The following is a 13,133-nucleotide window of genomic DNA, read 5'->3' as shown; positions in this document are numbered from 1 at the left end:
CACGAGACGCAAAAGTTACAGTAACCTCAAAATCGGTTAATATCACGAATACTGAAAGATTAATAAAAATTGTAAATTCAGAGTTACAGGGATGAGCGAGCACTCATTAACAACGTTTCGTCATAGCGGATCGAGTGCCGCAGTCATATGTCAAGATTTATAAATAATTAAGCCCATAAAGAGCAATAAACAAAGTTTGGCGGAAAATTGTTTATAAAATTCAATAGAAAATTCATGACGAAAAGAACGGCACTATATAATATTTTGGGTAGCATCACACGTAATTTAAACTACTTAAGTTATACTATACACTTAACTTGCAATAGTTTTCATTGTTTGCAAATTATTATTAACATTTATCGCCCATAATTAATTAATTACTATAGATATGGAGATTTTGAGCAGCGCAATGTGTAGATCGCTATAGATTACGTCTAAAAACGGTGCTATATGCAGTTCTATGTTAAAATTTTGCAGCACAGATGTCAACAAACAAATTTGCGCTAAGTGACGTAATTTTGAAAAAACTAAAACTCGATTTATGGGCGATAGAATAATTCTAGAAATTAATGTAACATGGTACATAAGATGTACTCTTTAGCGCGGCTCTGATGGTGTACTTATTTCTGTCGAGGGATGTATGTATCAAAATTTGTAACCTTAACTAGTGAGACTGGTACTTGCATAACGAGGGGGTTGATGTCCGAGCCTATATAAGCGAGTGGCCATCTTGGCCACGGGTCAGTCGTTCTGGAGGGTGGGTGGCGAGCAAGCCCCACTTGAGGGTGGCCCATGTGGTCGTTTGAGAATTCTTTTTCGTGCCGATTTATTTCGACAAAGAGTATTGTTTAACAGTGCAAGTGTGCAAGCATACATTTGGTGAACTGGAAGTGCTACGATTATTTGTGTGAGTACGATTTACGAGGTATACATCGTCGTAAGTGAACATGTGGCGAACTGTGATTTCACGCCAAAACTGTTAGAACAAAGAGGACAGTGGGACTTGTGGTTCTGTTCGAATTGATCGAATAACTTTCGATTATAGCAGCCTGCATTACTGCTATTGGGGGCTCGAAGTCAAATTATTATTAAAGTAAAACTGTAAACCTTCTCACCAGTGATAATTTCATTGTGTGAAAGAAAAGGACAACGCCAATAAATAGTGACTGAACTGTGTCGTGAAAAACTGACTTTAATATAATAATCGCTTAATTCTCGTTCCCTAGCATAAACTGTACTTATGTCAGAGTGAATAATTAATTCAAAACTATAACAAATGCGCGGGTGTGGAAGTGTACTAATGCACCAAGTGTGGAAATCATCCCCTGAGACTCACGTGAGGGCCAAAATTTGCAATAAATTTTTTTAGCAACTTTTGTGTATGCACATTTGTGTGAAAACGCTGTAACCGCCCGTCTTCTTTATTATTTACCGCCCTGTCCCACAGTATTACTGATATCGCCATGAGTGAAAGTGTCGTCATCGGTATTGATAGGATTACTCTTGAGATTTACAATTAGCGAATTACAAAATTCGAGAAGTCTGTCATCTCCTTCTCGAAAGTGCTGAATCCGCTGTAAATGATAAACGTAAAGGTTGTGCATACGCAATATCCGCTATATTTTTTAACGTGGAACGTACGTACAATACGTGTGTACATTCTGCGTGTGATTGCAGTAGGACTACATTCAGTCAGCGCAGTAAGGTTTTTCACTTCATTCTTACTCTAATAATTTACACATTCGAACGAAATACAGCTGCTGGGCAGAACAAGTTCAGTTTCAACAGCAGGTGCCTTCGGCTCTACACGAACGGGTGTAGTGCATAGGCAAAGGGTGACTTCATTTCCATCGCGACTTTCTTCATCCGTTACAGCTCGCCGGTCACATAACTTCTGCAAGCAAAGTTTTCTAATAAGTATGTAAATCGTCTACGAGCCGCACACAATCCACTTTTCGTCAGAGGCTTATCCCAGGGACAAATCCGCGGACGGGACTTATCGCCAGAGTTCAGATACACGCTATTGAGGCACTGCCTGGCCGTGCGGCTCTAGGCACCTCAGTCCGGAGCCGCGCTGCTGCTACGGTCGCAGGTTCGAATCCTGCCTCGGGCATGGGTGTGTGTGATGTCCTTAGGTTAGTTAGGTTTAAGTAGTTCTAAGTTCTAGGGGAGTGATGACCACAGCAGTTGAGTCCGATAGTGCTCAGAGCCTTTTGAACCATTTTTTTGAGGCACTGCACGTCCCGAAACTGCTGTTCAGGACGTTAGATCGTTTTCTGCCCTACTTCTGCTCGTGTACCTCGTGACGAATCTCTGCGTTCTCTTTTTGTCTTCTTAAGAATTTTTTTGTGCTCGCGGCTTGTATCGCAGAAACACATAACAATACATAAAGATTATCGAAATTAGACGCTGATATTATGACTGCCATTTCGTCGTCTGCTTCACTAAATTTCAAGGGATATTCTATTTCTTACCTACATATTCTTATACCAGAACGTGAAAGGACTAAAGACGATTCAGTTTTTCCGACTACTAATATAATATGCAAATTATAAACTAACGCACGAATTACATCATAAAGAGACAGCACAATAACAGATAATTAATTAGTAGTGACTGGCTTCAGTCCATACGTATCATCTTCAAACCATTAGGTACAGCCTTCAGGGACCCGCGCAGGCGCTGAGCGGAGCTGACCTGTATGCTAGAAAGCATATCTGTCAACTGGAGCAGCTGACGATGTGCCAACTGGAATATACTGAGGTGACAGGAGTAATGGGATTTAATATCGTGTCCGACCTTCTTTCTTTCGGCCTAGTGCAGCAGCTAGACAAGGCATGACCTCAACAAGTCTTTCGAGGTTCCTTGCGGAAATATTGAGTCACGCTGTCTCTGAAGCCATCCATAATTGCGAAAGTGTTTCCAGTGCATTAACTGATCTCTCGATTACGTCCCATAAATGTTTGATAGAACTCAGGTCGGGCGGTCAGGTTGGCCAAATTATTCGCTCTCACTCTCTAGAAGGTTTTTCAAACCAATTGCGCACGGTAGTGGTCCGATGTCATGGCGCATTGTCGTCCATAAAAAATGCAACATTTCTTGCAAACATGAATTCCATGAATGGCTGCAAATGGCCTCCAATTAGCCAAACTTAACAATTTCTGGTCAATGATCGGTTCAGTTGGACCAGAGAACCCAGTATTTTCCATGTAAACACAGCCCTCGCCAGAATGGAGCCACCATCAGCTTACAGTTGACGAATGTGCCAACCGGCGTACACCGAGGTAACAGAAGTAATGGGGTACCACCACCCTTTTCCTGGCCTAGTGCAGCACCATCAGCTCTGAAATCGGGAATCATCTGACGACTCCACGGTTTTCCAGTGTCTAGGGACAACCGATATGGTCACGAACCGAGCAGAAGCGCTGGAAGCGATGTCGTGCTGTTAGCAAAGGCACTCGCGTCGGTCGTCTGCTTAGCCCACTAACGTCAAATTTCTTCCTACTTCCCACTTTGATTTCTGCGGGAGTTTCACGCACTGTTGCCGGTCTGTTGGCACTGACAATTCTATGCAAGCGTCATTCCTGCAGATCGTTAAGGATAGACCATCAGCCACTATGTTGTCCCTGGTGAGAGGTAATGCCTGAAATCTGGTACTCTCGGCACTCTGTTGACACTGTAGATCTCTAAATATTGAATTCCCTAAAGATGCCGAACCCGAATGTCTCATGCGTGTAGTTCGAACTACCAGTCCGCCTTCAGTCCGTTGAATCCCGTTTGGCGGCCTTAATCACACCGGAAACCTTCTCGCATGAATCATCTGAGTACAAATGACAGCTCCGACAATGCACTGCCCTCTTAATCCTTGTGTACGCGATTCCCTAGCCACCTCTATACGTGCATATCACAACCGAACACTTGTCACTTGAGTATACAGTGTATATTTCGGCTCCGTTCAGCGCCTCAGTAGATCACTGAAGGAGATGCGTTATAGCTTGAACATCTACATCTACACAGACACGTGCAATTCACAATTAAGTGACTGGAAGAGGAGTCATCGAGCCAACTTCAAGGCATTTCTCTACCGTTCCACTTTCTAAAAGTGAGCAGGAAAGGGATTTCCTAACTGTGTGGGATAGTACTATCGACGATATGTCGTAGTAATCAAACTCTTAAGCATCGCTGTTCTCTGGAACTTTCGGCGCTGAGCAAGCTTGTTTTCCGGCAAGGGCATTGTCTTGCTGGTACCTTCTGCACTGTCCTAAGGCTAGTGTCATGCACCAGAATGCGAGGAGGAAGCCGTTGTTTTTTGAACAGACGTTGAACAGTTTATTAAACTGAAGAAATGCGAGTTTGGATGTTTTAATTCGATTGTGGGAAGGGAAAAATTGAGTAATTATTCATTGTATTCGTGGACGGTACGAGTAAGTGCACACGGAAGCAATGGGTAAAACAGTGTCGTCACCCTTAATCAATAACATTCATAATCAAAACGTCTTCGGTCCCGGGTTCGATCCCCGCCATTGACTAAATTTTGATAAATAATCAGCATTGGCGGCCGAAGACTTCCGGCATAAGAGGTCAGCCTCATTCTGCCAACGGCCTTGTCAAAGAGAGCGGAGGAGCGGATAGAGGTTCAGGGCACTCTCTTGTCCTAGGGGTGGGAAATTGCCCCTAAAGGCGGAAGAATCAGCAATGATCAACGACATGAGAATGCAGAAGGCAATGGAAACCACTGCATTAAAGACACGTAACGTGTATCCACAGGACATGTGGCCTGTAACTGAAGAAGTGTCATGATGATCTCTCCATTGGCAAAAGATTTCGGAATAGTCCCCCATTCGGATCTCCGGGAGGGGACTGCCAAGGGGGAAGTTACCATGAGAAAAAGATTGAATAATCAACGAAAGGATAATGTTCCACGAGTCGGGGCGTGGAATGTCAGAAGCTTGAACGTGGTAGGGAAACTAGAAAATCTGAAAAGGGAAATGCAAAGGCTCAATCTAGATATAGTAGGGGTCAGTGAAGTGAAATGGAAGGAAGAAAAGGATTTCTGGTCAGATGAGAATCGGGTAATATCAACAGCAGCAGAAAATGGTATAACAGGTGTAGGATTCGTTATGAATAGGAAGGTAGGGCAGAGGGTGTGTTACTGTGAACAGTTCAGTGACCGGGTTGTTCTAATCAGAATCGACAACAGACCAACACCGACAACGATAGTTCAGGTATACATGCCGACGTCGCAAGCTGAAGATGAACAGACAGAGGAAGTGTATGAGGATATTGAAAGGGTAATGCAGTATGTAAAGGGGGACGAAAATGTAATACTCATGGGCGACTGGAATGCAGTTGTAGGGGAAGGAGTAGAAGAAAAGGTTACAGGAGAATATGGGCTTGGGACAAGGAATGAAAGAGGAGAAAGGCTAATTGAGTTCTATTACAAGTTTCAGCTAGTAATAGTGAATACCCTGTTCAAGAATCACAAGAGGAGGAGGTATACTTGGAAAAGGCCGGGAGATACGGGAAGATTTCAATTAGATTACATCATGGTCAGACAGAGATTCCGAAATCAGATACTGGATTGTAATGCGTACCCAGGAGTAGATATAGACTCAGATCACAATATATTAGTGATGAAGAGTAGGCTGAAGTTCAAGATATTAGTCAGGAAGAATCAATACGCAAAGAAGTGGGATACTGAAGTACTAAGGAATGACGAGATACGTTTGAAGTTCTCTAACGCTATAGATACAGCAATAAGGAATAGCGCAGTAGGCAGTACAGTTGAAGAGGAATGGACATCTATAAAAAAGGCCATCACTGAAGTTGGGAAGGAAAACATAGGTACAAAGAAGGTAGCTGCGAAGAAATCATGGGTAACAGAAGAAATACTTCAGTTAATTGATGAAAGGAGGAAGTACAAACATGCTCCGGGAAAATCAGGAATACAGAAATACAAGTGGCTGAGGAATGAAATAAATAGGAAGTGCAGGGAAGATAAGACGAAATGGCTGCGGGAAAAATGTGAAGACATCGAAAAAGATATGATTGTCGGAAGGACAGACTCAGCATACAGGAAAGTCAAAACAGCCTTTGGTGACATTAAAAGCAACGGTGGTAACATTAAGAGTGCAACGGGAATTCTACTGTTAAATGCAGAGGAGAGAGCAGATAGATGGAAAGAATACATTGAAAGCCTCTATGAGGGTGAAGATTTGTCTGATGTGATAGAAGAAGAAACAGGAGTCGATTTAGAAGAGATAGGGGATCCAGTATTAGAATCGGAATTTAAAAGAGCGTTGGAGGACTTACGGTCAAATAAGGCAGAAGGAATAGATAACATTCCAACAGAATTTCTAAAATCACTGGGGGAAGTGGCAACAAAACGACTATTCGCGTTGGTGTGTAGAATATATGAGTCTGGCGATATACCATCTGACTTTTGGAAAAGCATCATCCACATAATTCCGAAGACGGCAAGAGCTGACAAGTGCGAGAATTATCGCACAATCAGCTTAACAGCTCATGCATCGAAGCTGCTTACAAGAATAATATACAGACGAATGGAAAAGAAAATTGAGAATGCGCTAGGTGACGATTAGTTTGGCTTTAGGAAAAGTAAAGGGACGAGAGAGGCAATTCTGACGTTACGGCTAATAATGGAAGCAAGGCTAAAGAAAAATCAAGACACTTTCATAGGATTTGTCGACCTGGAAATTGCGTTCGACAATATAAAATGGTGCAAGCTGTTCGAGATTCTGAAAAAAAGTAGGGGTAAGCTGTAGGGAGAGACGGGTCATATACAATATGTACAACAACCAAGATGGAATAATAAGAGTGGACGATCAAGAACGAAGTGCTCGTATTAAGAAGGGTGTAAGACAAGGCCCCTTTAGCCCCTACTCTTCAATCTGTACATCGAGGAAGCAATGATGGAAATAAAAGAAAGGTTCAGGAGTGGAATTAAAATACAAGGTGAAAGGATATCAATGATACCATTCGCTGATGACATTGCTTTCCTGAGTGAAAGTGAAGAAGAATTAAATGATCTGCTGAATGGAATGAACAGTCTAATGAGTACACAGTATGGTTTGAGAGTAAATCGGAGAAAGACGAAGGTAATGAGAAGTAGTAGAAATGAGAACAGCGAGAAACTTAACATCAGGATTGAAGGTCACGAAGCCAATGAAGTTAAGTAATTCTGCTACCTAGGCAGTAAAATAACCAATGACGGACGGAGCAAGGAGGACATCAAAAGCAGACTCGCTATGGCAAAAAAGGCATTTCTGGCCAAGAGAAGTCTACTAATATCAAATACCGGCTTTAATTTGAGGAAGAAATTTCTAAGGATGTACGTCTGGAGTACAGCATTGTATGGTAGTGAAACATGGACTGTGGGAAAACGGGAACAGAAGAGAAGCGAAGCATTTGAGATGTAGTGCTACAGACGAATGTTGAAAATTAGGTGGACTGATAAGGTAAGGAATGAGAAGGTTCTACGCAGAATCGGAGAGGAAAGGAATATGTGGAAAACACTGATAAGGAGAAGGGACAGGATGATAGGACATCTGCTAAGACATGAGGAAATGACTTCCATGGTACTAGAGGGAGCTGTAGAGGGTAAAAACTGTAGAGGAAGACAAAGACTGGAATACGTCAAGCAAATAATTGAGGACGTAGGTTGCAAGTGCTACTCTGAGATGAAGAGGCTAGCACAGGAAAGGAATTCGTGGCGGGCCGCATCAAACTGGTCAGTAGACAAAAAAAAAAAAAAAAAAAAGAAAAAAAAAAAAGAAGGTTCTCGTGTACAATTGCAGGGCGATAGATTAATTATAAAGCGTGGTATAGCAATGGAAAATGTGATTGTGAAAGTGGAACTAAATCTTACCTGTTAATCCGAGCACTGCTGTGTCTAAACCTTGTTGGGAAGTGTGTTACTTACGATTTCAATAACTGAAGTAAAAATGGTACTTGTCGTTATCCTGTGAACGCTACAGCTTTCCACTTAATTATAAAGGATTTGAATAATCGTGATGCAGAGAGACTGGTTGTTCTTCGTTTTAACCAACAGGGTCAGATTTGCCAACGAAGTGTGTTCTCTCCGTTAAGCACGCCTTACCCAAGTCCGACAGTTGCAAACTAAACCACCGTAATGAAGCGTGATCAGGAAATATAGGGGGAGGGGGGTTACTGTCGCTAATCGTAAGTGATGGGCAGACTGTTCCACAACTTCGTTCCTTTCATACAAGTGTGTCAGAAGGCTGAGAACTGGGCAGAGATACATCCATCTGAGAATACTCGGTAGAAAGTTTCCAGCATTCGCCAAATATTAATTGTTTAAATAGTTAAACAATGCGCCAGCTACGTTTTATTACATAAATCATTAATGACACAGGTGACGGGTTTTTAAGAAGATTGATTATAGTAAATGAAGTTAAAATCGCTTTAAAACTGAGGAAAACTTTACAAAACTCTTACTCGGAATCTTAGGATTGAAACTATCATCATCAAACATTAAAATTTACGGTAAGTGTGTTGATGTTTTAATTATTTCATGTTATAATAATTGGGTTTTCAGCCGTAATTGATCTTGTCATCAGACCAACTTGGGAACAAGTGTGTTGCGGAGCCCTACGTTCAAAAATATACGCATAATCGTATGCTTCAAAGCACTTGTGCTTGCATCAGTATTGTACACTATGGTCAGATCTGCCACAGGTCGCCACTTATCCTTCTCCTCAGGCGGGGAACTCTCCGACGTGACGTTCTGTAATGAGACGGGAACATCCAACACCGTGTTGCCTACTCCTAGTTTCACCGCCCTTGAATTACTTTTCATGGATGCTCACGACAGTAGCACGACTACGAGCTTCACAGTTTCAGTAAATCTCCTTTTAGGTGCTGGGCATAGCTATGAATCGTTTCTCAGAGTTGTTAAGTCAATGGATCTCCCGATTTGCGTCGCTTAAGTGATTCCTGTTTCTGCTTATATAGGTTTCGTGGCGCGTCATCCCAAACACCATCAGGCTTCATTCTCGCGATGAGCACTTACGAGGGACGAGTAATGCGACATATTTTTTCTCAAAGCAGGTTTGTTTTATTCAGGATTCCAATACGCCATGTTACACTCCACACTTTTGACTACAAAACCCTATTTTTCAACAGCATCTAGTACCTTACGCCATCTTACTGTGAGGACCTGTATGGTCACATGGTACCACTCTACTGATCGGCGTCGGGGCCAACGTCTTTCTACATGAATAACCCCCCCCCCCCCCGGTATCATCCATGTGTACCGCTTCCCGAGGTGTTTGACTGTGATCCGTCGATGACTTCGAATGAGAGTTTCCTCACGTGCCAGCACTGCACGAGTCACAGCTGCGTGCTGCTGACCGGTACGTGGCAGATCAGAGAGGCTTGCACGACTTTGTTGCGATGATGTCAGCCGCTCGTCCAACGGCTCAGCGTGTTTTTGTTCACTGGTAGGTCTCCTTAGATATTCTACAAGCGCATATGAATATCTGCGATGCTCTAGTTGTCCGCCAGAAACTCAATGACAGCCCTCTGCACCGCCGCGCGGCTCCCCCCGTCAGAGGTTCGAGTCCTCCCTCGGGTATGGGTGCGTGTGTTGCCCAAAGCGTAAGTTAGTTTAAGTTAGATTAAGTCATTTATAGGCTTAGGGACCGATGACCTCAGCAGTTTGGTCCCGTAAGACCTTATCACAAATTTCCAAAAATAGCCCTCTGATTGGATTGCACCTCCGGTACAGACGTCATTTAGAAGGCTACTTATAGCAGCGTCACCAACAGGAACTTAATAAAACTCTAGGGACTAAAGCAGAAATATTCCACGAAGTCCCACAGTAAATTCTGCATTTTTTCACCTGATACTGGCCAGGAAAAAATGTGTTACGTTACTTACTGAACGCCCTTCGTACAAAGTGTTGTCTCGTCATTGTACGTTCATATATAGCTCGAATGCAGCATTCATTTTGCCTTGCTGACGCAGAGCAGTATGCTAATATGCTACAGTCTCCAGGCGTCAAGAACTAGCTTACGCAGTCTTGATAAGAAAAGAGTTGCACAGTCTTTTCAGACTAATACAGTCAGAGTTAACTTTGTGCTCAAATTTTTTGTTAACTTACTTCATGAAGACGTATCGAAACTCGCTGGGTGCCACTGTTTCTCAGACGGGGGAAAATGTACGCTAAGAAGTAGATACTAAAGGATTTTTGATGGTGGAATTAATTTAACAACAGAAACGTGGCTATTCTTTGCTTGCTTATTATTAAGAAAACATTTGGTACTGATTAAGACACCTGGATATCGAGTACGATTCATAGTAGCGTAAAAATGCAGTGCTGATTATGATATATGAAACATTCAGTTATTCAAAGCTTCATGTGATATGCAGCCGCTATTACCTGCAGTATAAAATTAAACTGTTAGAAGCAGAACTTAAGAACCGAAAATACAAAACATTGTCTGTCGTATGTTACAGAATTTCTACTCAGGTGCGGCATAATAACTTTGAAATTACACTCAAACTATATTAAATCGTATGAACTGTACTTCCTTTTTCGTGACTGTATTCCGTGATGGTTCAAATGGCTCTGAGCACTATGGGACTTAACATCGGAGGTCATAAGTCCCCTAGAACTCAGAACTACTTAAACCTAACTAACCTAAGGACATCACACACATCCATGCCCGAGGCAGGATCCGAACCAGCTACCGTAGCAGTCGCGCGGTTCCGGACTGCAGCGCCTAGAACCGCGTGGCCACCACGGTCGGCTGTATTCCGTGATAAAACGTTACTTTTACATTGCGGATGTGTAATTATCGGGCAGTGAGAGAATCGAACAACAACAAATGTGAACGAACTGTTGATTTTTCCCTGCTCCGGGTTCTCTAGAGATGGTTTGCAATACTTCTTCAAATATTTCCAATGCGAGGGGCATACGTGACCTTTATAACGGCGTGGGACAAAGTGTAATCAGAGCAGAAACGTATCGAAGAGGTAAACAATCTTGCTCGCAATATCGTGGTACCGAAAGAGAAACGTATCGCTGTATCTGACTGAAAGTTCACAAATGTTTGTCATATACTCATGACGTGACTATTGTACAAATACATCAGTCATCTCTAAAATAAAGTTTTCTGTTATTTGAAAAATAGATGATCCCTGTCAACATTTGGTAGACACCTCTAAAGGAGGGGGAGGGGGTGGGGCTGGCGGATGAGTGGTAGGAAAATGTAGTAAGGTAGAGTTAACCAGCTTACCGAAAATGAGAAGATTGGAAATACTACTTCCATAGGACAGAGGAAGGTACCGACTGTGATCATATCGGAGGAATGCCACTGCAGTTGGCCTTAGGTGAAAAACAAGTTCAGTTTGAATGTGAGTGAGTAATTTAACGGTGACTAACCCGAATGCATACGAAGCGCTTAACGCGTGCATCGTTTCACTCTTTCAACAATTTCACATGTCTGTCATGGCACTCTGTTTTCAATGACATGCATGACAGCCAATTAATAAACAGAAATTTCGTGTTGGTGATACATACAGTACAGCTACAGTTTGTGCACTGATAAAAGTAATTTCCTCCAGTGGTCAAAGGTATCTCTTCCTGTCGTGTTTACATCTCCTATACTTTGTATACACTGAGGTAAGCAAAGATGGCGTATTAGAAGATAATACGTGCAAATAATACATAAAATATAATGATAACAGTAGTGAAAAATTTATATAAAGTTTTAATTATTGTTGTTACTATTCTACAATAAATAATTTCCAAAAGCGTACAGATTTGCAACTACCTGCCACTGTGGCCGAGGTCGCCAACGTACGCTTATGAGCTGCCGTTCGACGCGGGGTAAGCCCATTCGAATCCTGGTGGTACAAAAATTTTCACTGCCAGTGTTTAGCCGGGTAGGGGAGGAGCGCTGGTTGTGTAAAGTTCTGACCACCAGACTTTGCGCTAACGTCCTGGTTTCAGTACTAAACCTCCCGCACTGTGTCATGAGGTGAAGGCATGTGCCACTTTGAATGAAATAATCCGCACTGGCTACAGCATACTTCTTTTTTACCAAAAATCAGGACCGGTTTTGTGCCACTAGAAGACACATCCTCAGGTGATGGAGACTCTTTATAATAGGATACCCGAAAGAAAACTGCCTTAGAACCACACCCCGTGTTTCACATCATGTTGTAAACAAATAGCGAGCTGAAACTTCCTGGCAGATGAAAACTGTGTGCCGGACCGAGACTCGAACTCGGGACCTTTGCATTTCGCGGGCAAGTGCTCTACCGTGAGGACGGGGCGTGAGTCGTGCTTGGGTAGCTCAGTCGGTAGAGCACTTGCCCGCGAAAGCAAAGGTTCCGAGTTCGAGTCTCGGTCCGGCACACAGTTTTAATCTGCCAAGAAGTTTCATATCAGCGCACACTCCGCTGTAGAGTGAAAATTTCATTCTAAGTAGCGAGCTGAAAGCAGTAGTTGTTATTTAAAACGAAGGGGCAGCAGAACCGCGCCAGAAGCAGGAAAGTGGCTGAGTGGCTGCAGGCAAGTACTGCCCCTCATAAGAGACTACGTAAGGCAGTACCTCCGGTCATATGAGAAATGATAAATATTTGCATTCCTCAAACAGCGACTATAATTCTTATCCAACCAATTTGAATCTATGGCTGTTATATTCCGACTGACACCTTTACGACACTAACTACAAAAAACCAGTGCCACTCGAATTTACTTTTCGAATGAAGTTTCTCCTAATGATAAGTTAGAAAGAGCGATCTGTATCTACTTTAAACAAATTTTTTGCAGCCAAGATCGTGTACAAAACCGTTTTGAAAACGGTCTTCACTATAAAAAAATTTCTTTCATTTTCTCTTGAAATTACAGTTAGCAGTTTATAAGACGTTTCTCAAAACTGTTCTTATATACAGGGACAGGGACAGATTCCTGATTGGAAATGATCATTTGTCCGCAAATGTATTGTCGCCACGGAAGATAGCTCTGATGAATGACAGTTCTTCTGACCACGTGCCGTGTGTTCCTTGTGTGTTTCAGTCTGTATGATTGACGCAGTGTAGTGTAAGCCGCGGAATGGTCCGGTATTCGTGTCGAGAACAAG

Source organism: Schistocerca americana, chromosome 3 (genome assembly GCF_021461395.2).
Source record: "Schistocerca americana isolate TAMUIC-IGC-003095 chromosome 3, iqSchAmer2.1, whole genome shotgun sequence".
Taxonomy (NCBI): domain Eukaryota; kingdom Metazoa; phylum Arthropoda; class Insecta; order Orthoptera; family Acrididae; genus Schistocerca; species Schistocerca americana.
This window is presented reverse-complemented; position numbering follows the sequence as displayed.